This window comes from Prionailurus bengalensis, chromosome C2 (genome assembly GCF_016509475.1).
Source record: "Prionailurus bengalensis isolate Pbe53 chromosome C2, Fcat_Pben_1.1_paternal_pri, whole genome shotgun sequence".
NCBI classification, from domain to species: Eukaryota; Metazoa; Chordata; class Mammalia; order Carnivora; family Felidae; genus Prionailurus; species Prionailurus bengalensis.
This window is the reverse complement of record NC_057350.1, coordinates 59,532,810-59,556,613: the sequence shown is the minus strand read 5'-3', so window position 1 is coordinate 59,556,613 and position 23,804 is coordinate 59,532,810.

The following is a 23,804-nucleotide window of genomic DNA, read 5'->3' as shown; positions in this document are numbered from 1 at the left end:
ACTTGTGAATTTCCTAGTTTTTTTCTTTTAACTGATTTCCAGTTTCATACCACTGTGGTCAGAAAAGATAATTGATAAGATTTCAATGCTCTTAAATTTATTAAGACTTGGTTTGTAGCTTAACATATGGAGAACGTTCCATGTGGGCTTGAGAAGAATGTGTATTTTGCTGCTATTAGATGGAATGTTCCATAAATTCCTATTAAGTCCATGTAATCTAATGTGTAGTTTAGTTCCAACCTTTCTTTATTGATTTTCCATCTGGATAATCGATCCAATGTTGAAAGTGCGTTATTTTTTATTATTATTAATTTATTTATTTTGAGAGAGAGAGAGCTAGAGCAGGGGAGGGACAGAGAAAAAGGGAGAGGGAGAGATTCCTGAGCGGGCTCCGCACTGTCAGCACAGAGCTCATTGAGGTGTTCGAACCCACGAACTGTGAGATTATGACCTGAGCCGAAACCAAGAGTCAGATGCTGAACCAACTCTGAGCCACCTTGGTGCCCTTAAAGTGGATTATTCAAGTCCTCTAGTATTATTGCATTTCTGTCTATTTAAGGGCAGTCTTAAATGCCTGTTTTTGCAGAGTAGTTAAAAAAAATTTGAAGTTTGTGACACAGGTGAATCTATTCTTGTCCATTGCTCAACCAAACAAAAGTGCTATCAGGTGAAAACAGAGAGCTGTTGAAATCCAGTGTTCATGCATTTCCCAGCTGAGAATATTAAAAACCAGGTTGTAAAAGATCCCGGTCAAGGGAAAAGTTTGAATCACCTGTTCCAGGGGAGTCCTTGTGATAGCCATGACTGTTCATTCCAAACATGTTTGCCTATCATTGCTTATAGATGCAACACTATTCATGAAATACTTGAGACACTCAGTAGGTGGACAGTATATAAGTATAATATATTGTTATAACTGAGAATTTTCTACTCTTTTTGTCTTTTTCATAGTCAGTGTATATATATATATATATGACAGTTGAGCTTTAACTTTCATATGTTTAGTATCAACTTTAACGATTTCAATTCCCTTTATTTTGTGAGTTAAGAGAATGGAAAAAAAATTATAAGTCTGGCAGTGGTTTCTCAATTTTTTTCCGCTTCTAGGTGATAAGTAGGGATAAAACACTAGAATCTGCTTATGAAATGCTGCTATTACATAAATCTACATGGTTTAGTGCAAAGAATCCCAACTGAGAGCCTGTAGACCTGTGTTCTAGTATCAGGTCATATGTATTTAGCTTTCCCATACTTCATTTTGCTCATGTGTAAAATAAGGAATTTAGATAGATAATTTTTTACTTAACCTAATTCCCCTCTAATATCCTAGGTTTCTGTGGCACCTAGGTATAATTGCAGGATTTTAGTTTAGCAGGAAAGGCACTGGAACCCAAAATCTGGGGTCTAGATCTGACTTTGTACACTCTGTAGTTTTATTTCTTCATCTCTAAAAATAAAGAATAGCCATCAGTTGATCCCAGGTGTGACGCCTGATTAGATATTATCTTGCCTAAGAAATTTGCAGGTACACAGGTCTGTATAAGAGGAGCTCCTCCCTAAAGGTTTAAAACATATTCAAAAGCTAGATTAAATACATGTGCCATCTTTGTAGGAAAGTGCAAGTAGATTAAAAGAATAAAATACAGAAAGAGCTGATGCATGCATTAGCAGGAGTTTAAGAGAAAATATAACCAATATATGTAGAAAAAATGCTCAATATTACTACTAAATACAAATAAAGACAGCAATAAGATACCATTTTCCTGTCATTAAGTAAGATATTGAAATATTTTTATCAAATGTCGGTGAAAATATAGGGAAGTGGTTACCACAAAACAATGCTAGACAGAGTGTAAACCGTCATGGACGCCTTGAAAGATAAGTTGACAGTGTTATTATAATTTTAAATGTGTACGTCTTATGACCGGTAATTACTTTTTTATATTTATTCATACGCCTAAGAATTGGTCGAATATATTTATTGCAGCAATATCTGTAAGAGCAACACATTTGAAATGACTCACCTGTAAGCCAATAGGTAAATGGTTAAGCAAATGATAACACATTCGTACTGTGGAGTTCTACGTAACAGTTAAAAAGAATGAACCAGATATCTGCATACTGACATGGGACTACCTTTAATACACATTGTAGAGTAAAAGGTAGTTACAGAACAGTTTGCATTATTTACACACAGATATACACTAATGAAACCGTGTTTCTATAAATACATATTAAAGAAAAGGCAGGGAAAAGACTTAGAAAAAGATACACAATGAACTGATAATATAGTCACCTTTGAGAAGGGAAGTGGTGAGGAGAGGGATGTAAAGTTTAAAAAGTTTAAATTTTTTCAAGTAAGAATACATTCATGTCTTATTTAGAAATTAAAGACAGGTTTGTTTGGGTTTTTTTCCCCTCCGACAATGAAAGAGGGTAAATTAACTTAAGCATTTTCTGTTCAACTAAATCAAACCCAAGTTATTATCCTCTTGGCAATGTTTTACTTCCATGCATACCCCATTTTCTAGAATACCAACCAATTCACTGGGTCTGAATCCTTGACAAGCTCAGGATTTCATTAGCCTTATCCTTTGATGTATCCAACACTGCAGCCAACTGGTTGTAATATTCGGCTTGTAGAGTATTCAGAAATGAATATTCAGACACCTAGTTAAGGTAGTTCTGAAACTGAAATTATCATGAAATTATTGCATCTTACTGCATTTGAAAGCATAAGATCACAGAAGGTGGTGGCATTTCCCCAGAGATGGATAATTATCTTAACCACTGCTCTTACTAATGTTCTATTAGTATTGCTAATTTGCCTTTGCATATGACATGCTCCCTCAGAAAATTCCAGAAGTTAACTATGATTCTTCCACTGGATATTTTTAAGGCTATCTGTTCCATTAGAAGTTAGTAATTTGAGAAAACTCAAATACACATTCAACAATGTTGTTACTTTTAGGAAGAGAACGAATGAAGAATCTGAAGGCTGGGGATACACAGAGACAAATTTTGCTCCCTCAGTAATCCTAGAAACTACAGAGAAGAGATATTATTATTATGCCCCATTCTGCACATTAAAAAAATAAGACTCAAAAAAGTTGAGCAGTTTGCCCAAAGCAACACAGCAAGTAGTAATTACAGTTCAGCTTTTTTTTCTTGACTCAAAGTTAAAAACTTTCCACGCCATTATCATCCCTGCCTTCTTGAAATTAGATTCTGAAATATGAAGACATCTATTCAGATTGATCTACTGGGTCAACTAATATTTCACCCAACATTTGTTGGGTGCTTGCTGTGGATCTGTTTCTGTTCCAGATTCTTCCGTAATAATCACTTAAATCTTACTAGGACTCTGCGAGACACCTATTACTATCTCTGCTTTACAAACGAAGAAATGGTGGCCTAGAGATGAAACATTTGACTCTTGCCACATCACCAGGAAGTGGTAGAATAAAATTTGCAGTGCATAATTTCTGGCTCAAGAAAGTACTTTTCTCATCAACATTAGGATTTTAGTATTCCCAAGAAAGAGCTCTCATCAACAGACCACATGAACCTTGAACCAGGCTTGCCCCTAAATAGACACATGCCTTTCAGTCTAGTTAACTCCCTTTGTTGTGGGACACTTGTCAAGCAAATCAGTGTGGGGTAGAATGTTTTTATGTATGGCTTGGAACCATCTGGTGATATTAACAAAATAAGCTATTTCTAAATAATGTGTGTGAGCCAACAAGAGATCCATTCTTTCACTCCTTCTCAAGGGACCTCCCAGCCTCCTCTGTGAGAGTGAGTGTTAGGGCTCTCCTTACACTGGCCTAGAGTAATTTGTTTTAATAATGTCTGAGCTCTCTGAGGTAATGGTCTCATGATCTCAACCAGTGCTTTTAAGGAAGAAATAAATGTGAATAAATAGAACATTTCTATTTTTTTTAAGTTCAGAAATAACCTAGAAAATTAACTATCCCAACAATGAATTAGAATGCATGTTACCATAAACCTCAAGGAAGTGATTTGACTGAAAATATTTAATTACAGGGCGAATTTCAAAATGGCAGACATCTGGGAGAAAGTGACAGCAAGAGAACCAGAACAGATTTTCCTAGCCTGGTGATTTGTATAAATCATGACGACATTACTTATGAGTGTTTATTGCACACCAGGCACTTTGCATGTGGTAACTAATTATATCCTTATAAAAAGTCCATTGAGGTAGGTTATTAGTTCCATTTTACAGGTGAGGAAACTAAGGCTAGAAAGTGGCAAGGCTAGAATTCAAACCCAAATCTCTGAAAGTCAATGTCCCTTCTACACCAGCTCTAGGCAGAGGACAAGAGCATGGAATCACATTCTTCTAGAATGGGGTCTTCTGAGTTATCTTCATTGTTTCATATGAGATGTAAGTTCTCAGGAACTCAGTCACAGCCATGATCAAACAAAGGCAGTGTGTTCCAAAGGTGATGCGCAGGCCCTTGCTTTGCTCATTGGGAGGGGAATGTTGATCACTGAAAAAAGTATGGAATGTTTGAAAAAAACAGAAGATGTAAATAGCATAAAAGAAACATCTCAGCCATCTCCCAGCTTATGAAATAAAACCTGACAAATAAACCCACTTAAAACTCTTTACGTAACCCACCCTGATTTCATTTCCTTCCTTCCCCTTCAGAGATAACCACTGTTCTGACTTTGGGGTGCATCATTGTCATGAAATTCTCTATAGCTTTCACATATGTCTGTATCCTTCTAAAATATATGATTTACTTTTACACATCTTAAATGTTATATAAATGGACTCATATTTATGTATTCTCATGAAATTTCTGTGTTTTACTTCTCATTACATCCACAATATTCATCCATGTTAATGCGTTTAGCTCGTTCATTCATTTTCACTGCTAAATAGTATTCCATCTTATGACTATATCACAATTATTTAGACATTTTATAATTGATGTATTTCCCCTCATTTTGACTGTGACAAATAATGCAGCAATTTCTTCCATGTGTCTGTCTCATTATGTATATGTGGAGAGTTCTGGGGATAATTCTCAAGAGGAAATTGTTAGGCAATAGGTTTACATTATCTAATTTTAGCAAATACAAGCAATTGTTCTAATTTGTTGTGCCCATATACACACCAATAGTGTTATTTTTCTACATTATCTCTAATACTTGCAATTGTTGCCTTTCACCTTTTGCTAATCTGAATGTTTGAAGAAATACCTCATGACTTTAAAATGCATATCTTTATTAGTGAGGTTAAAAGGCTTTTTCTCTGTTCATAAGCCATTTGTTTCTCTACTTGTTCCTTTTTTTTCCTATTGATTTATAGGTGTTTTCTGTATATTATGGATGTACATTTTTTTTTGTTTGTGTATGTATTGCGAATAACTTATCTGTGATTTATCTACTTGACCTTAGCACTGGTAATACCAAGCAGACAAAAACAATCACAATTTCACACTTTTTGGTGCTACCACTTTTACTTTCCAAGGACATTCAAATGAGCTCTATTATGCAGACTACTGTGATTTAAAGCCATCAACGTTACTGGTACTTGTAGCAAAATTTTCTATAGAGATCTTGCTTTTAGACACATTTGAACATCCATGTAATTTTCCTTTAGGACAAAATAATCTTTATGTGATTAGCTCAGAAATTTTTGGATGTGAATCATTTTTTATAATGCTTATTTATTTATTTTGAGGGGGGTGTTTTGGGGAGGGGCAGAGAGAGAGAGAGAGAGAGAGAGACAGAGAGAGACAGAGAGAGAGACAGAGAGAGAGACAAAGAGAGAGAGGGAATCCCAAACAGTCTCCACACTGGCAATGCAGATCCCTATGTGGGGCTCAATCTCATGAACGGTGAGATCATGACCTGAGCTGAAATCAAGAGTTAGACACTCAATTGACTGAGCCACCCAGGCGCCCCGTGAATCATTTTGATCTAACTTTATGTGGCTGGTTTTTTTTTTTTAATGTCACAGGAGATGAAAAAAGTAGTTTTTCATGCAAGGCAATTAATTTTAGTACCTTTATTTTCCCCCCAGTGGACCGAGCTGAAAACTGGAAAAATACAGACTATGCTTATGGGTAAGAGTTCCCCTTAAAGCAAAGATCAAGATTACAGGTGTCCTCTAACTTAGAAGGACAGCTGCTCATAGGTTGGTTCCTTGTTATCTAGTACCTACACCTACATCTCCCATGTGGGTATCATTTCCCCTATATCAAATTGGGAGGCAGTGTGCTTAGTGGTTAAGACTTTGGGGTCAGAAAGACTTGAGCTGAGATCAGAAAGCTTCATCACTTTCTACAGTGCCTTTGTAAGTAAAATATTTAAAATCTCTGAACCCCAGTTCCTGTGTCTGAAAGTGTGACAAATGCTACTGTTGTTCTGAGCCTTCTTGGAGATTAAATGCGTTCATGTCTGTATGGTACTTGTGCTTAGTAAACATTCAATTAATGGTTGTTACTATTACATGGTCCTAATGAAACCCTCATTCCATTGAAAAAGAATGCTTTAAAAATGCTATAATTTCTCAAAGGAAACATACCTTCCCCCCCCCCCCCTTTAGAGGGCACTTTGAGGACTAAGAATCCTTCTGGAAAGGTACAATTCCTGTGAAGGGAACTGAACATTAGCTCGCCTTTCTCAGCTTCCCAAATGGAACTGTTGGTCTTATTGAACAACCCAAGAACAGAGTTTATTAGGCTGGACCTTCAAGGTCAATATAACCTGAAAATATAACCTGTTCATATTGAGATGATAGAAAGCTAACCATGTTGCCCCTGGCAGAACATTTTGTTTGGCCACAATGTTTTTCAGAGCTACAGAACACTCTAGTTGTTCTGTTGTATACAATGCACTCATTCTTTGGCTTTACCCAGCTCTATATTTAAGCTTATTTGTCTACCCCATGGATACTTGTAACACACACACACACACACACACACAATATACACACAAATGCTTAAATTGAGTGACCGTTCATAAACAGAAAGCAACTTTTTGTAAAGTAATTGACAGACTTGTTTAGACTTCCCTTGCCAATCTCTGCCAGAGACAGACAATTTACTTAGAATTTCAGAAGTACTTGTCTGGTTTTCCTAAGAAGGATTCAGCCTCTCTTCATGTTAGGAAGTTTCATTCTTCTTCAAGCACCTATCTTAAAAGAACAAATAAAGCTAAAAATGTTTTGGCGAAATAGTCACCCCAAAAGGCTACAAATGGGTAAAGATAACTGGAAATCCTAGCTTGCAGTCCTGGACTATATAATTTACTAGCTAGGGGACCTGAAATGAGTCATTTAATCCCTCTGACCCTCAGTTTACCTGATCTATAAAGTGAGGCCGCTGACAGAAATAAACTGGAGAGTAAGGGCTTGGACTGATGGTTACCCAATCAAAGTCGAAGGCAAAAAAATGTTCTCTGAAAAACATAACCCATGATTTTCTAGAATACCTCTCTTAGTTTGTATATGAAGATCCATATCCTTTTAAACTTCTAAATTTGCCTTTCTCTGAAGAACAACAAGGGGTTTCAGTAGAACTGCTCCAAAGTCACATGCGAGGGCTTAACAGTCTCATGGGTGCCAAGGCAGGGCCTCAAGGTATCTGCTTCTGAGGATCATCTGCCATGTCACCGGGGCCCAGTAAAAGAGGGAAACAGCAACTTCACCTCATTTTCCCTACTCTGTGCTGTCTGTAAACAAGTGGCATGAGGGAAGTACAAGGTCTGCTCAGTGCCAGGGTCCTATTGCTTCTTCCTGACACAGAAAGCTATTTTCAAAGGCAGCTGCTCCTGGCAGCAGTCAGGTAGGGCAGAGCCTGCCTTTGGCTAACTAATCCAGAATTATTGCTGACGTTCTCCTGGAGGGCAGGGGCTGGGGCAGGAAAATATCTTCCTAAGGACTGTGTCCTCACAGGCACGTCTCCTCTTCCAGGGAGTGACCGCAAGAACAACCTCCCTGAACTCAGGATTTTCCCAAATGCATTGTGCTGTGAACTTGAGTGGACCCTGTCTGGAGAGAGACCACTGCTCAGACCTGAGGAGTCCTAGAGGACCCATTTAAAAAGTTCCCTTCCTTTGAGTTAAAAATATTACTGTTTCTGCAGTGTCTTGTTAAATACATGTTGGAGTGCTTTGTTGAAACGTTAATTTGTATTTTCTTTTTGTGGTATGTTTTCCTATCCCTCTCCAAGAAAGGTAGCTTTACCCTCTGCGCTCCTGCCTTGCCTCCGAGAGGTTTGTGTTATGGATGCAGGAAGCAAAAATGACTTATGGAAAGTATCAGAAGAGCTTCCTGGCTTTCACTTCTCCAGGGACTGATGTCCTTGAGAGGATGGTGCTAGGGAGCGGGAGGGAAGCGAGTGTCCTTTGGGAACGGAGACTCCCCAAGAGTGGGGAGAATGAAACTCTGTGGAGAATCTTGCCTCATAAAACAGACACAGGCTGGAGGCAGGACTCAGGAATGCGGCACCAGAGGAGGCTGGACCCTGGCACAGGACTGCCTCAGCTACCATTTCCTGACACAGCAGAGGAAACTACAAGCCACAAGATTGCAGAGAGCAACACAACCTGAACAGTGTATATCAGCAGGTCAGGAGGGACTGACCATACTTTTCCCTCTATTTCGAGGAACCACATCAAGCTCCTAGATTATAACTGGAGCCTAAGAAGGAAAATATTTCTCTCTACTAATAACAATAATGACAAAAGTAGAATTGTTCTATAATTGCAGAAGAGAAGAGGCTCAAACTTGGATTTAATTTGAAGACAGTAAAGAAATGGCACCCACCCTTTCCTCATGCCCAAGTTTGTGGCATAAAGTTCATACAGGTTACAAATGCCAATGACCCAGGGAACTAAATTATATAAAATACACTCACTTATAACCAGTTATCAACAATTCAGTGAAGATTTGTTCATCAGAATAGAACATTAGAACTTGTTCTCTAAAAGTGGGACAGATGAGAGGAAAATTTTGAAAAGTTGAAATGGATAGCAAGAGACAAAGCTCACTGCCAGCAGTTGGTAAGAGCATTGGGCCATTTTTATGGGACTCTGGTAAATGACCCTTCCTGTACATCCACAGCTCAACTTGTCTCACGAGTTTCTTCTTCAAAACTAAGCAACTGTTAGCATTGGGGAAAACAAAACAAAAAGAAACAAACCCTGATCAATGCTTAGGAATTCTTATGTGTGCTTGTCCTTTTTCTCAATCTTTAGGGAACAATAGTATGTGTAAAACTCTTCCTTTAAGATGGAGACCCCAAAGCTGGGGACCACAGGACACAACAGTAAGAGCATGAGTGATAGTTGGCAGAGGAATCCACACCTCCCCCAGGTGAGGACACCTGGGTCCATCTCCTCATCTCTAAAGCTGAGGGAACTGGACGTGATTATATCATTTAAGGGCTTATTTTATGAGCCCTCCAATTTATTGAACATGTTTCATTCAGCAAATAATGGCTATGATGGTTTCCTTCAGTCTGAGCGATGGTACAAGACAGGATATTCCAAATATTTAACAGCCCATATGGATATCAATGAACCAGAACGGCCGATGGGTAAGGACGTAGCATCTGGTGCCAGATGAATATTAATCAGCCTTGGTGAATATTAATCTGCTGTTTTACAGAGAAACAGACTCAAGAGTAAACTGTGCCAAATACACTGCATGTATTTGAACGACGAGGACAGCCTCAGTGTTGGGGAGAGATGGCATTTCTTCCACTGTCTGTGCATTGGCTCTCTGGGAGGCCGTGCTAAGCAGAGCATTTCCTGCTCCCAAAGCACCCATCTTTTAGCCTGTGAAAAACCTAGGTGTGAAGCCTGTCTCTTAATGGGCTTTGAGAAGCAGCATCACATTTTCAAAATGTGTATGTGCCTTACGATCTGCAGCATTACATAAGGAAATAATATCTGCACATCCGTGTTGTCACCACTGACGGACATGACTTGCAGGCAGAATGGGTCCTGGCTGCTGCTGACGCCGAGGAGAGGAAATGAAGGCGGTGTGGACGGAGGGGGCTCATAAGTGCGTTCCCACACCACACTTGTCTCGGGGAGCATGACCCAGAGTAAATGCTGAAAATGTATTGTGCGCCTATGAATGTTTTGAGGATAAATGTTTAAACCATAGCTAGAATCATACACAATGGCACTAAAGTCATTAGCTTCGGGGAACCCCTTTCTGAAATGCACAGCATCCATAAGCTACATTGTAATTCTAGTGATCCATATTGAACACACACCTACGTCTTTTTTTTTTTCTTATTTAAATGTGTAAAATGCCCTGAGCCCCTAGGCATTTGTACTGAGATACATTTCCGATCGCATGACGTGTAGTCCCTGCTGCATACGAATTAACTGCCCTCGATATTACTAGTAGGAACAGGCTGTGATATTTCTGTGTAATTTCCATTCATATCATATTAACATGTCCACAATACAAAAAATAAAAATAAGTACATAAAATAAAAAATAAAACTCAAAAAATTAAAAAAAATAGTAAAATAAAATAAAATGTGCCTTCTATGACTGGGTGATAGCTAGGGTAAATTGGTTTTTGGCTGTTTTCTTTCCCTTTTCAAAAAACTTGTTTGTTCTTGCTACATCTTTACTAATATGTGGGTACTGTAGATACCTGATGGTGCTGTATGGAATCTGTTTCTCATCCCCTTGCTAACCTGAATGTCTATATATTTCCCTAAACTACTAGCAACAAGAGAATTATCTTGCAACATTTTATTTACCAAAATTCTGGTAAGGATGAAGGACGATAAGGTTTTCCTTAGACACTCAACAGCAAACTCCTTTAAAGCGTTGTTAAATATCTCTGTTCCCCAAAGTTCTCATTTTGGCTACTCAGTAAGCAGGGTGTTCTCCTTTTCTTTTTTTTTTTCTTTTTTTTTCCCCAAACATGGTCCAGTTTCTGTTTTGCAGAGCAATTCAGTTCTCCTAAATTTGAGATCTTTCCTCAACTAGGTGCTTAACAAAGCAAAAAAGTCTACAGTGAATAGGACTCCTTCCCCATAGAAGGCAGTTTAGCAACTGTTTATTACTACTTAAACATCAACTTGAATGTCTCACTCTGCCCTACTCTCATCTCATTCGCACAATGCAAGGATCAAAGTGTATTTTCCCAGATTTATAGAGCAATATCTCTTAGAAGAGTTGTGATATAGTTTTCTCTACCTGATTACATATTATGATTTCCTGTCAGGGCCATTAGCTGTCAGAAAATTCCAGGAACACCAGGGTCAAGTGTCTCAGAACAGATGCTCCTTTCCTGAAGGTTGCCAGAAACTTTTAATTTTCTTAGATTCTAAAACAGTCTAAATAGCAGGAAGTAAAAGTAATTCTGAAATAATTCTGTTCTGGTTACTATTGTTGCATAATGAAATTACCCCAAAACTTAGTGGCTTAAAGCAGCAATTTTATTTTGCTTATTATTATTATTATTATTTTGAGTCAGGAATTTGGGAAGAGGTTGGCTAGATGATTCTGGCTTGAGGTCTCTCAAGCAGTTGGAATCAGATGTTATTGGGGCTGCTATCATCTGAAGGCTAGATGGGGCTGGATGTTCAAGATAACTAACTCATAGGGTAGGCAGATGGTATTGACTGTTTGCTGGGAGTGTCACTGGGACTATTGGATATAGCACCTTCTTGTGGCTTTTCCATATGGTTTGGCTTCCTGACAGCATGGTGTCCTCATGGTAGTTGGACATCTTACATGGCAGTTCCAGGCTCTATGTTTAAGTATTCTAGTGAACAAGAGAAAGCTACTTTGCCTTTAATGACCCAGTCTTGAAAATCATACAGTATCACTTCTCCCATACTTTACTAGTAGAAGCAGCCACAAGCCCTGCCCAGATTCAGACCAAGAGGATTTAGACTCCCTTCTTGATGGGGGAGTGACTAGAAGAGCAGGAAGAATGGGGGGGGTGGATATTGTTGCAGCCATTTTGGAAAGTTCAAACTCTCTCGTTACATGAGAGTCACAGTTCAACCATGCTGCTTTTACAGACACAATGTGAGTGGATAAAAATGCAGTGTGGAATGGAGTTATCAATATCCTTTCAGAAGAGTCAATTCCACAACGCTCTTTCATTGCCACCATCTTGTACTAAATCACTCATGCATTGTCAGCAATGCATGTCTGAAGAGACATGATTTGAGTTCTGTCAGTAGAAACTCTATAGGCATCTAAGGATATACAATAGTTTTCTTCCTTGCAATTTAAGTTGGTAATTTTACATAGAAATGAGACTTATTTTGTTTTAGTTAAAGTGATTGATTAGCTCCAGCCCTATCTGGGCATGGACCTTGTATTCCGCCAGTTTGGCCCACCCAGGACCAAGGCAGTATTAGATCATTAATACTAATACTAGGGAGTCTATGGAAATCTGCACAATACAGCCATCCACCCTACCTTTAGTATTTTTCTCAAGCTACTCTGTGACCAAGCCCACAAAAGACCACATGCTCAGATTAAGCTAAACTAATTGTCTATCAGAAGAATGGTTTAGACTTGATTTTACAAAGCTTTTCTCCCCAGTTTGTCCCATGCTACAAAAGAGTATGTATAGTTCTCACTGGTTAATCCATTGAATAACTCTTCAGGCATTATTAATCATCAAGTAGACTCCGTGGTTAGAATACAGAAAATGGCAAAATTTGTGTGTGTGTGTGTGTGTGTGCATGTGTGTGCGATCATTGCATATGTAATGCCTTTTTTTCCAGTGGGGAAATTTTAGAATTTCCTCTTCTATCATACCCAGATTTCTGAGTTATGGAGGTCAACACTGTTTAGTATTTGAACACTATTTTTTTCCTAAATGAAAATATAACTCCAAATCACATTGAGCAGTCTGTTTATATTTCTGCATAACTGAAGAGTTCAACTTTATTTAATGGGATCTTTGAGCTTAGCCTAGTGGGAAAAACAGGATACTGTCTCTGGCAAAGTTATGTGGCAGTTTTGCAAAATAAACTCCCGATAAGGCTGTAATCCCTTTGTTGGCTTAACCATGATTAGTTGTGAGACTCTGGAAAAGTCCACACAGGACTTTCATGTAACATGGGTAATAAATGTATTACTCACATATTCAGAAGGGCACCAGAGGGAGAGATGATAGGGCCTTTGCTAAATGCATGATTTCAGCAAACCTTCAAAGTCGAATTGGATGTACCTCTAATTCTAAGAAATCTGAAGACCTTGCCCTCTTCCTACTCCTCTGAGAGACAAATGCATGCAGTTGGCACATCAATAAGGGAAGAGGTAGTGTATCTTCCAGGCCAACCTGAATTATGTGGCAAAGATGCACCCTCATGATGTAGTTGAGTTTAAGTTCAGGTGGACTGAAAATTATGTCCAGGGAGCAAATAGATTAGAGGGATTCATTCTTGGCCCACTAATCCTACATATTGGTTGGTAGGAAAATGGAGAGGCTTCGATCAGTCTTTGTAGTTTTTGTTATGCCCAGAATTCATGATCCCCAAAGACCACTAGGGAGCTGAGTCCGATGCAAAAGCAAAGAGACTTTATTCGAGCTAGCTCGAGCTCAATCCCCTACCTGCACTGACACAGCGGTGAGATACCAGGGAAAGAGAGCGAGTTTCAAAAGCACAAAGGTTTTATAGGGGTCTAGGGGCAGCCGATTGGCTGGGGAAGTGGCATGTTTTGATCAGGAAGCTTGAATGGGTGAGCGGGAGGTCACTCAAAGGGAGGAGGCGTGGTCTAGGTGAAGGACACAGAACAAGATGGAGTCGGCTGGCGTAGGCTCGCCCTTTCATTCCCCCCTTGTCATGTAGCTTACGGACCCAATCATGGGGCCGGCTGCATTTATGGTGACAAGGGGAACAGAGTTTGGAGGTTTACGCAAAGTTCTGGGAAGCAAGTGTCCCTGGGGTGGCTCTGGGAGGTCTGATTAAGTATTGTCCCCGAGCTGGTGTCTATGATCTGCCAGGTGATGTTTTGGGGGGCGTATGAGCAATGACAAGCAGAGTTAACAGAGTTACCAATATTAGGTGGGTCGAATGCGCTGTAGCTTGAGCTTGAGCGGGTTGTGTTGGTCCCGACTGATGGCCCATTGCGTGACGAAGTCCTTCCGGATCGAGGAGGGGTCCGCTGGCTGGGCGTGGGTGTGATGGACCCAGGTCGCGATGCTGTCTACCTTGAGAGCGGTGGGGGTTGTCAACACCACGATGTAGGGTCCCTTCTAGCGCGGCTCGAGAGTCTCTCGGTGGTGCCTCTTGACGTAGACCCAGTCTCCCGGCCTGTACTGATGAGGTGTCGGGATCGGGCCAGCCTCGTAGATGGCACGGAGGCGCGGCCAAATGTCCTCGTGCGCCCTCTGGAGCCCGCTCAAGGAAAGAAAAAGTTCTTGATCTTTAAACTCAGCAATAAGTTCAGCTCAAAGGCTGGGAATAACAGGGGGTGGCCTGCCAAACATGATCTCGTAGGGAGTAAAACCCAGAGTTTAAGGAATGTTTCTAACCCGGTAAAGGGCGTATGGTAGGAGAGTCACCCAGTCCCCGCCAGTCTCCATGGTTAATTTGGTAAGGGTCTCTTTTAGGGTTCTATTCATTCTTTCTACCTGTCCTGAGCTCTGGGTCCTATAAGCACAATGTAATTTCCAGTTTGCCCTCACCGCCTTGGCTACTGCCTGTGTTACCTGCGAGATAAAAGCTGGTCCATTGTCCGATCCTACCATGGCAGGAAAACCATACCTGGGTAAGATGTCTTCTAGTAGCTTCTTAGCCACCATCTGAGCCGTTTCATGCTTGGTTGGGTATGCCTCCACCCAGCCAGAGAAGGTGTCTGTAAGTACTAAAAGATATTTAAAACCATACTTTCCTGGTTTGACTTCAGTGAAGTCGACTTCCCATTGGGCTCCCGGTCTGGTGCCTCTGAGCCTGGTTCCTTTTTTATTTGATGTGGCCCTCGCGTTGGTGAGTTGGCAGGTCTTGCAGGCAGATACAACTTGCTCTATTTTGGTGTCCTGTTGGTGAATCTTAATTCCGGCATGTCGGATTAAGTCTTTTAATTTTCGGGCCCCCATGTGAGTAGACCGATGCATGTGCTCTAATATTGAGACTCTGAGCTGGTCTGGCAACACGAGTTCCTTGTTAGGTGTATACCACCATCCCTTTATCTCCTGGGCCATGGGGAGTTTCTTGATCCGCTGTAACTCCTCCTGGGAGTACTTGGGCTGGTCTGGTAAAACTGGGTCTCCTGGGTCTGATAGTTGTATGGTCATGGTGGGGACTGGAGTAAGGGCTACTGCCTTGGCTGCCTGGTCAGCCTTTCGATTACCTCTAGCTACTGGGTTATCAGCTTTTTGGTGCCCTTGATAGTGGATAATGGCTAGCTTGGCAGGGAGCCATAAGGCCGTAAGCAGGTTAAGTATCTCCTGCTTATTTTTTATAGTCCGTCCTTCTGCCGTCAGTAACCCCCTCTCCTGATAAATTGCCCCATGAATATGAGCTGTGGCAAATGCATAACGGCTGTCTGTGTAGATGTTGAGCCGTTTTCCAGCTCCCAGCATCAGCGCCTTGGTGAGGGCTATGAGCTCTGCTCGCTGGGCTGACGTTCCGGAGGGTAGAGCCTCCGCCCATACGGCATCGGTTTCGGTGACCACCGCTGCACCCGCATACCTGTGTCCATCTCACACAAAGCTGCTGCCATCAGTGAACCAAGTAGCCTCAGCATCAGGGAGGGGCCGGTCGGTCAGGTCCGTCCGGAATCCATGTACTTGTTCCAGGATTCCCGCACAGTCATGTAATGGAGCACCTAGGTCAGGGTCGGGCAGCAGGGTTGCGGGATTGAGGGCTGCACTGGGGTGGAACCTCACTCATGGAGGGTTGAGTAGGAGGCTCTGGTAATGAGTCATACATGTATTGCTCATCCATCTATCCGGAGGCTGTTTCAGGACCCCTTCAATGGCGTGTGGGGTCGTGATCCAGATCTCCTGTCCTAGGGTCAGTTTGTCTGCATCCTTGACTAGGAGTGCTGTCGCCGCAATAATTCTTAGGCATGGCGGCCAGCCGGCAGCCACTGGGTCTAGTTTCTTAGACAGGTAAGCCACTGGACGGTTCCAGGGGCCTAAGGCTTGAGTTAGAACTCCTTTTGCTATTCCCTTATGTTCGTCTACAAAGAGGTGGAAGGGCTTCATAATGTCCGGTAGGCCCAGGGCTGGGGCACTTAGGAGGGCCCTTTTTAACTGATTAAAGGCAGTTTCTTCTTTTTCAGCCCATTTAAATGTTTTCCCCTCTTTGGTAGCTTCATATAGGGGCTTGGCGATCTCAGCAAAACCTGGAACCCAGAGGCGGCAGTAGCCGGCTGATCCTAGGAATTCCCTCACTTCTCTTCGGGAGGTGGGAGTAGGGATCTTTAGGACAGTTTCTTTTCTGGCTTCTGATAACCGCCGCTGTCCGCCCTCCAGGATATATCCCAGGTAACTTACCCTGTCCCTGCATATCTGAGCCTTCTTCGCGGATGCCCGGTATCCTAAGGCCCCCAGGGTAGCCAGCAGGTCCTGGGTCCCTCGCTCACAGTCTTTGGCAGTGTCGGCAGCAATCAGGATGTCATCTACATACTGTAGAAGGGTGAGGCCAAGGTGCTCCCTTCTGTACTCACCCAGGTCCTCGTGTAGTGCCTCGTCGAAGATGGTGGGTGAATTTTTGAATCCCTGAGGTAGCCGTGTCCAGGTGAGTTGTCCACTGTAGCCCTCCTCCGGATCATGCCACTCAAAGGCGAACAAGGGTTGGCTCTGGGGTGCCAACAGCAGACTGAAGAAGGTGTCCTTTAAATCTAGTACAGTATACCAGACCCTGGAGGGTGCTAAGGAGCTCAAGAGAGTATATGGGTTGGGAACAGTTGGGTGTATGTCCGCCACCCTCTTATTTACTTCCCGGAGGTCTTGTACCGGTCGGTAGTCATTTGTGTGAGGCTTTTTGACCGGCAGTAGGGGGGTGTTCCAGGCAGACTGGCAAGGAACTAGTACCCCTAGGCTTCGTAGTCTCTGGATGTGTGGCTGGATCCCCTTCCGGGCCTCCTGAGACATGGGGTATTGTTTGATCCTTACCGGACTCTCTCCTGGCTTGAGCTCTACCAGGACTGGGGTCCTATGAGAGGCTAGTCCCATCCCCCCTGTCTCTGCCCAAACCGAGGGGAATTCTTGTAGCCATCTGTCTATATTATCCTCTCTCGGGAGCGCCTCCTGGTGGAGGAGGTATTCATCCTCCAGTTTCATGGTCAGGACCTGGATGGGGTGGCCCTTGCCATCGGTGACCTGAGGCCCCCCTTGTCTGAAAGTTATCTGAGCTCCAATCTTGGTCAGTAAGTCCCGTCCTAACAGCGGGTAGGGGCATCCTGGTATTACCATAAAGGAGTGGGATACCCGGCCCGTTCCCAAATCTACTGTTCTTCGGGTAGTCCATGAATACTGGCTCATACCATTTGCCCCTTGTATCCAGGACTTCTTGTTGGCTAGCTTTCCTTGTGGGGTGCGGAGGACCGAATGTTGTGCTCCGGTGTCGACAAGGAAGTCAATAGGGGTTCCCTCCACTTTAAGAGTTACCCTGGGTTCGGGGAGAGGGTCCGAACCCTGACTCCCCTAACCACTTAGTTCATCCAGCTCTAGGACTTTTACTCGATCAGTCTTGCTTCCCTTCCCGCCGGCCCTTTTCGGACAATCTCGGGCCCAATGCCCTATCTCCTTGCAGTATGCGCACTGATCCTTCTGCAGCCTCTGCTTCCCCCTCTTGGTGGTTCCTTTACCTTTTCTTGCGTCATCTGCCAGCTGCCGGAGACGGCGGTCTCGTTCCTCGGGGAAGTCAGCAGTGGTAGCTAGCAGTATTCTGGCCAGGTCTCGAGTCTGCTTACTGCTGGCAGCCGCCATGGCGCGAGCCTGCTTGTCCTCAGGAGGCTCCCCGTTATTATATACCTTTTCGGCTACCACCAGTAAGTCCTGCAGACTTTTTTCTCCTAGTCTATCTATTTTCTTTAATTTTCTCCTAATGTCTACGGCCGATTGGTTTACAAAGGCCATGATAACAGCTGCCTTGCTTTCCGGAGCCTCTGGATCCATGGGGGTATAGATACGGAATGCCTCCATGATCCGTTCTAAAAAGGCAGCCGGAGATTCATCTTTTCCCTGTTGTACATTTCCTACCTTGGCCAAATTGGTTGGCTTTCCAGCAGCCATTCGGAGACCCCCCATTAGAGTCTGGCGGTAGACCCGGAGCCTCTCCTTACCTTCTGCCATGTTGAAATCCCACTGGGGCCGAGTTAAGGGGAAGGAGGCATCTATCTGAGCCTGGTTGGTGGTGGGATTCCCGTCTGTGCCTGGCACTAGTTTTCGGGCCCCATTGAGGATTCTTTCTCTTTCTTCAGTCGTGAACAGGACCTGCAAAAGCTGCTGGCAATCGTCCCACGTGGGCTGATGGGTAAAAAGAACAGAGTCTAATAAATCAATAAGCCCTGCGGTTTCTCGGAAAACTTAGGATTCTGAGCTTTCCAATTGTAGAGGTCACTAGTGGCGAAAGGCCAATAGTGATGGGGCTGATTCCCCTCCGCGTCTGGGGGTCCGGTGGCTCGCAGGGACAGAATAGTAGAGTCGGTGGCGGAGGCAGATTGCTCCCTCTGAGCCCTTTGTCTGGTAAAGGGCGGGCTTCCCCCTGGAGCGTTTCCGCCTCCCGCTCTCGGAACAGCGTCTGCCTCCCCCGGAGGGGGAGGATGGTGTTATTCCGGCATCCTAGAGGGGTTATATGGGGGAGGAAAAATTAATTCTTCTTCAGTACCCCCCTGTAGGACAGGGTAGAGGGGTGCTGAAGGCTGGGTAAGATGTTTCCTCTTCTCTCTCTCCTGCAAAGCAAGAATGGGTTTTGGCTCCGGAGGGAGCAGGGTTAGGAAGGGCTTTAGCCAAGAGGGTGGGTCTTCTACAAGGTCCTGCCAAGTGATAATGTAAGGGAGCTGATCAAGATGGCCCGTCTTAGGCTGAGAGATGATACTCCTGACTCGGTGGATGGTAGGGAGGTCGAAGGTCCCCTCTGGTGGCCATCCGACATTGAAAGTTGGCCACTCGCTAGAACAAAAAAACTGCAACCGACCCTTTCGGACTTCCACACTGAGGTTGTTAGCTCTTCCCCTCACATCCTTAAAGTGATCAATCATAATACTTAGAGGAGTAGTCCGAGTCTGTCCCATAACGTCCGTCCAGTAAGTCCACAGAGCAAAACAGAGAAACACAAAAACAGACAAACAGAGGGCCCCTAGAAAGTCTTCCAACTCCATGGAAGCAAAACTGAAAGCTAGCTTTTGAGGGGATTCCACGTCCCTCCAAAACCGATGAGGGGATTCCACGTCCCTCCAAAGACAACGGCCTCACACCGACCAGCGGGAGCGACCCGCCTCGTCTCAGACCTTTGAGGGGATTCCACATCCCTCCAGAAGGGAGAATCGGAATGTCTTCCAAAACTCCCGGCCCGTGGTCCTCCAGTGCGTCCACTTAGACCGCGTCGGGCACTACCAGAATTCCAGAAATGAGCTCACACAGAAAAGACAGAACAAACAGACACTAACCGTGGCCAGTCAGGCTCTCCGGGTCGGGGGTCCCTTGGGGGTCTTGGGGATCCCGGGCCGAGCCCCCAAATGTTATGTCCAGAATTCGTGATCCCCAAAGACCACTAGGGAGCCGAGTCCGATGCAAAAGCAAAGAGCCTTTATTCGAGCTAGCTCGAGCTCAATCCCCTACCTGCACCGACGCAGCGGTGAGATACCAGGGAAAGAGAGCGAGTTTCAAAAGCACAAAGGTTTTATAGGGGTCTAGGGGCAGCCGATTGGCTGGGGAAGTGGCATGTTTTGATCAGGAAGCTTGAATGGGTGAGCGGGAGGTCACTCAAAGGGAGGAGGCGTGGTCTAGGTGAAGGACACAGAACAAGATGGAGTCGGCTGGCGTAGGCCCGCCCTTTCAGTTTTGACTCAAATCTGTGAGGTTTTGTTACTGGAAAATACAGCACGTGGGTGTGCTAGGGAGGACTCCCATCCTCGAGCTGTATCAGCACTTAAAGAAGTGATTTGTAGAGCCACAGGCAGCCCCACATGGCCAAGACCACATTCACTGCTACTCTATAGAATCTTTTCTCCCCACCCCTGGGAATCCTTTGGTGTGCAGATAGGGAGTCTGGACCTCAGATGCGGCATTCCGCAGCAGAGGGCTCCAGTTCTGTCTACAACAAGAAAAACCTAGAAGGAGTTTTAAAATCCTGATGCCTAGGCTTACCTAACTCAATTAAATCAAAAATGCTGGGGGCCAGAGCCCAGGCATTAGTAGTTTTTCAAGCTGTCAAGAGGTTCCAATATGTAACTCAAGCTGAGAACACTGTTCTCAAGTGCTACATTCAATGTTGGAGAATCACCACTCTTGATCTCCTAACCAATGGCATGTGGACTTTGTTGGAAAGCCCCAATAAGATTTTCCAATAAGTTGGAAGGCTAATGTACTATGGGTAGGAGTTTGGGAACTTAAGATAGGGCTGAACTTTGTTGTAAATTCAATACAGCTGGCATCAGCTGAACTCACAAACCCCATCAATAACTTTCAGTTCACAGACGTTAGAAAATAACAAAAAAGTCCCCATAGAGCGGAGTGTTGCCATTCTCTCTCCTGCCTTTCTATAATGGTGTTCTATATCCTTCCATTCACCACTCAGCCCCAGATTGCTGTCTGGCTATGCTCTTATTTTTAGCTAAGAAAAATAAACTTGTGGGCTGCTCTGACTATTCTATGCCCCTCTGATAAGGCAGTCAGCAGCTGTATTCACAAAGATGTGGAAAGTGGGTCTGTTCCAATAATCAATCAAGGGCAATCATGCTTTGAGCTGTAAAGACTCACTGTGAAGGGGCCACTGAGTGAGGGTGATAAGGTCCATTGCATTTCCTTTTTGAAACTGGATGAAGGGATATAAAGAAAGGGAACAAGGATTCTTTTTTTTTTCATTTTTTAACAATTATTCATTTTTGAAAGGCAGAGAGAGACAGAGCGTGGACGGGGGAGGGGCAGAGAGAGAGGGAGACACAGAAACAGAAGTAGGCTCCAGGTTCTGAGCTGTCAGCACAGAGCCCGAGGGGGGAGCTCGAACTCACGGACCGCAAGATCACGACCTGAGCCAAAGCTGGCCGCTTAACCGACTGAGCCACCCAGGCGCCCCAGGGAACAAGGATTCCGTAGAAAGTGATATACATAGTTTTATTACAACTTATCTCCTAAATCAGAGATAAAAAGCTCGGAGAACAAGGGCCTTTAGATTTGGAATCTCGGGGGTGCCTGGGTGGCTCAGTACCAACTTCGGCTCAGGTCATGATCTCGTGGTTTATGAGTTTGAGCTCCATGTCGGGCTCTGTGCTAACAGCTCTGAGCCTGCAGTCTGTTTCAGATTCTGTCTCCCTCTCTCTGCCCCTCCCCTGCTCGTTCTCTCTCTCTCTCTCTCTCTCTCTCAAAAATAAATAAATAAATAAATAAATAAATAAATAATAGAGTTGGAAGTTCTCAGTGCCCTCTCAGACTAGCTCCTTGAGGCTGGCCTCTGATAAGCTCGATAATGGGCAGAACTTGGGTCTTCAAGTGCCTTTGCAGTAGGTCCTGGAACACATTCATTATCCTTACATCCATTTCACCCGGGAAGTCAACTTTCTCACTTACAGAGGGAGAAAGAGTAAACAACCCAAGATCCAAAAAGTTTATATGCCACACAGGCTGAAAATCCTAGGCTAAGAAGGTGAGGCAGAGTTTCAAGTGGAAGCAGTTGCTAAGATTCTTACCTCTCCTCAGAAGCCTGGAGAAGGATTCTACTCTTCTTCTCCCCATGATAGTGTCAAAGGCATAAAACTGTGGTCCTTGGAAAACACACAAACATAAATGTTTTCATGTGTGGTTGAGGCATGTGCTGTTCTGATTAAATATGGAGTATGACATCTGCCTGGGGAAATAATTTCTTGAGTTGTGTTTAGCTTTGCAACTGTTTGTTCAAATTAATATTAGTATTGTTTGTTTAGGAAAACAGTTTCTTGTGCAAAATGATTCCAATAATTTGATGAAAATGGATTGGTATATATATCACAAGTATGAATTTTATAAAAGAGGGCAATATACATTCATTAAGAAAAAAGGCACAAAGGGTTTTTGTTTGAAATTTCTTGGGGATGATTATTAAAACAAGCAGAGTTTAAGATTTTTCTCAGTCCTTTGTTACTGTAACATCCTCTAGTCAATCTGATGCACTACAGGCTAGTGAACTAAATAGCTACAGAATTTGAAAGTTCTAATCCTGATTCTGTCACTTACTGGCCAGGTGACCTTGAACAGGGTATTTAGCTTTTCCAAGTCCCAAACTCCACACCTGTAAATAGGATTTAAAATAGTATTTACCTCAGGGCACCTGGGTGTCTCACTCGGATAAGCATCTGACTCTTGATTTCACCTCATGTCAGATCTCATGCCTTGTGGGTTTGAGCCCTGTGTTGGGCTCTGCACTGTCCATATGGAGCCTGCTTGGAATTCTCTCTCTCTTCCTCTGCCCCTCACTGACTCATTCTCTCTCTCTCTCTCCCTCCCTCCTTCTCTCTCTCTCTCTCTCTCTCTCTCTCTCAGAATAAATAAACATTAAAAAAAAACCCACAAAACTTAAAAAAATTAGTATTTACCTCATAGGGCAGATGTGAAGATTAAACCAGATAATAGAAGTTAATATTGTTAGAATGATTTAAAGATCTCACTTCAGTTTAATGCAGAAACTACTTTTTATTTTTAGAAGGAATTTTGATTTGATTATAAAGACCAGTGTAGTGTTGACTGAACTTGGATTTTTCTTCAGGAGTATAATACATTAAATTTTACAACTGCTTTTGAAAATTAGAATGCACTATGTGTTTCTTTGTGAGCACTAATTACAACATAGCACATCTTCCTTAAGAAAAATTGAGTCTTATCAACTGTTATATAATCCAACTAATGAATTTGGGGCTCCCCCCGCCCCATTTTGCTATAGATCTTAGAATCCTGGAGTGTTAGTGCTAAAAAGGGGGGGGGGATTTTTTTTCAGGTGTAGCTGCTGAGTCTGACATACTGAAGCCTTCAAAAGGAAGGAGTCCCATGAAGACATGACCTCTCTTGCTACCCCTCATTTCTGTCTCTGTTTCTCTTTTTCTCTCTCCTCGGACAATTCCACTCTTCAAAATGAGAGATTCCACTCCAAAATGAGAGATTTTGTCTTCCTCCTTCCTACCACTTTCCTGCACATTCTAGGTGCCTCAGTCTGGACTGGTTGCTGATGGAGACTCTACAAATCAGGTGAAGAGTTGACAATGGTTGGGTGAGGGTTTGGATTCTAGCTAGTCAGTGAGAGAAAGCAAAAGTGGGGCTCCATTTGATTTTGTTCTACCTATCACCTAGAATCCTGGTTTATTTTCTTATTGATTTGCCCTGGAAGCAAGCATACCTTCAGGGATGAACATTCATTTTAGGGGAAGACAATCTAACCTAAGCTCATCGGATCAAGTATTCCTGTTGATATCAGGGGTTTGACTCTGCCTTTTGTGAAAACTTTAATAACCTTAATAACATGATCTGCCAGCTGCAAGTGGCTCTCTTTGCAATTCTGGAGAGTCAGAAACAGCTCTAGAAGGACAAAGGGCAGGAATGAAAATTAATTTTCATTTTCCATAAAATGCATGGTTGACTAGCGTAAGTTCTCACTAATCAGACTTAAAGGCTGAGAAACGGGGAA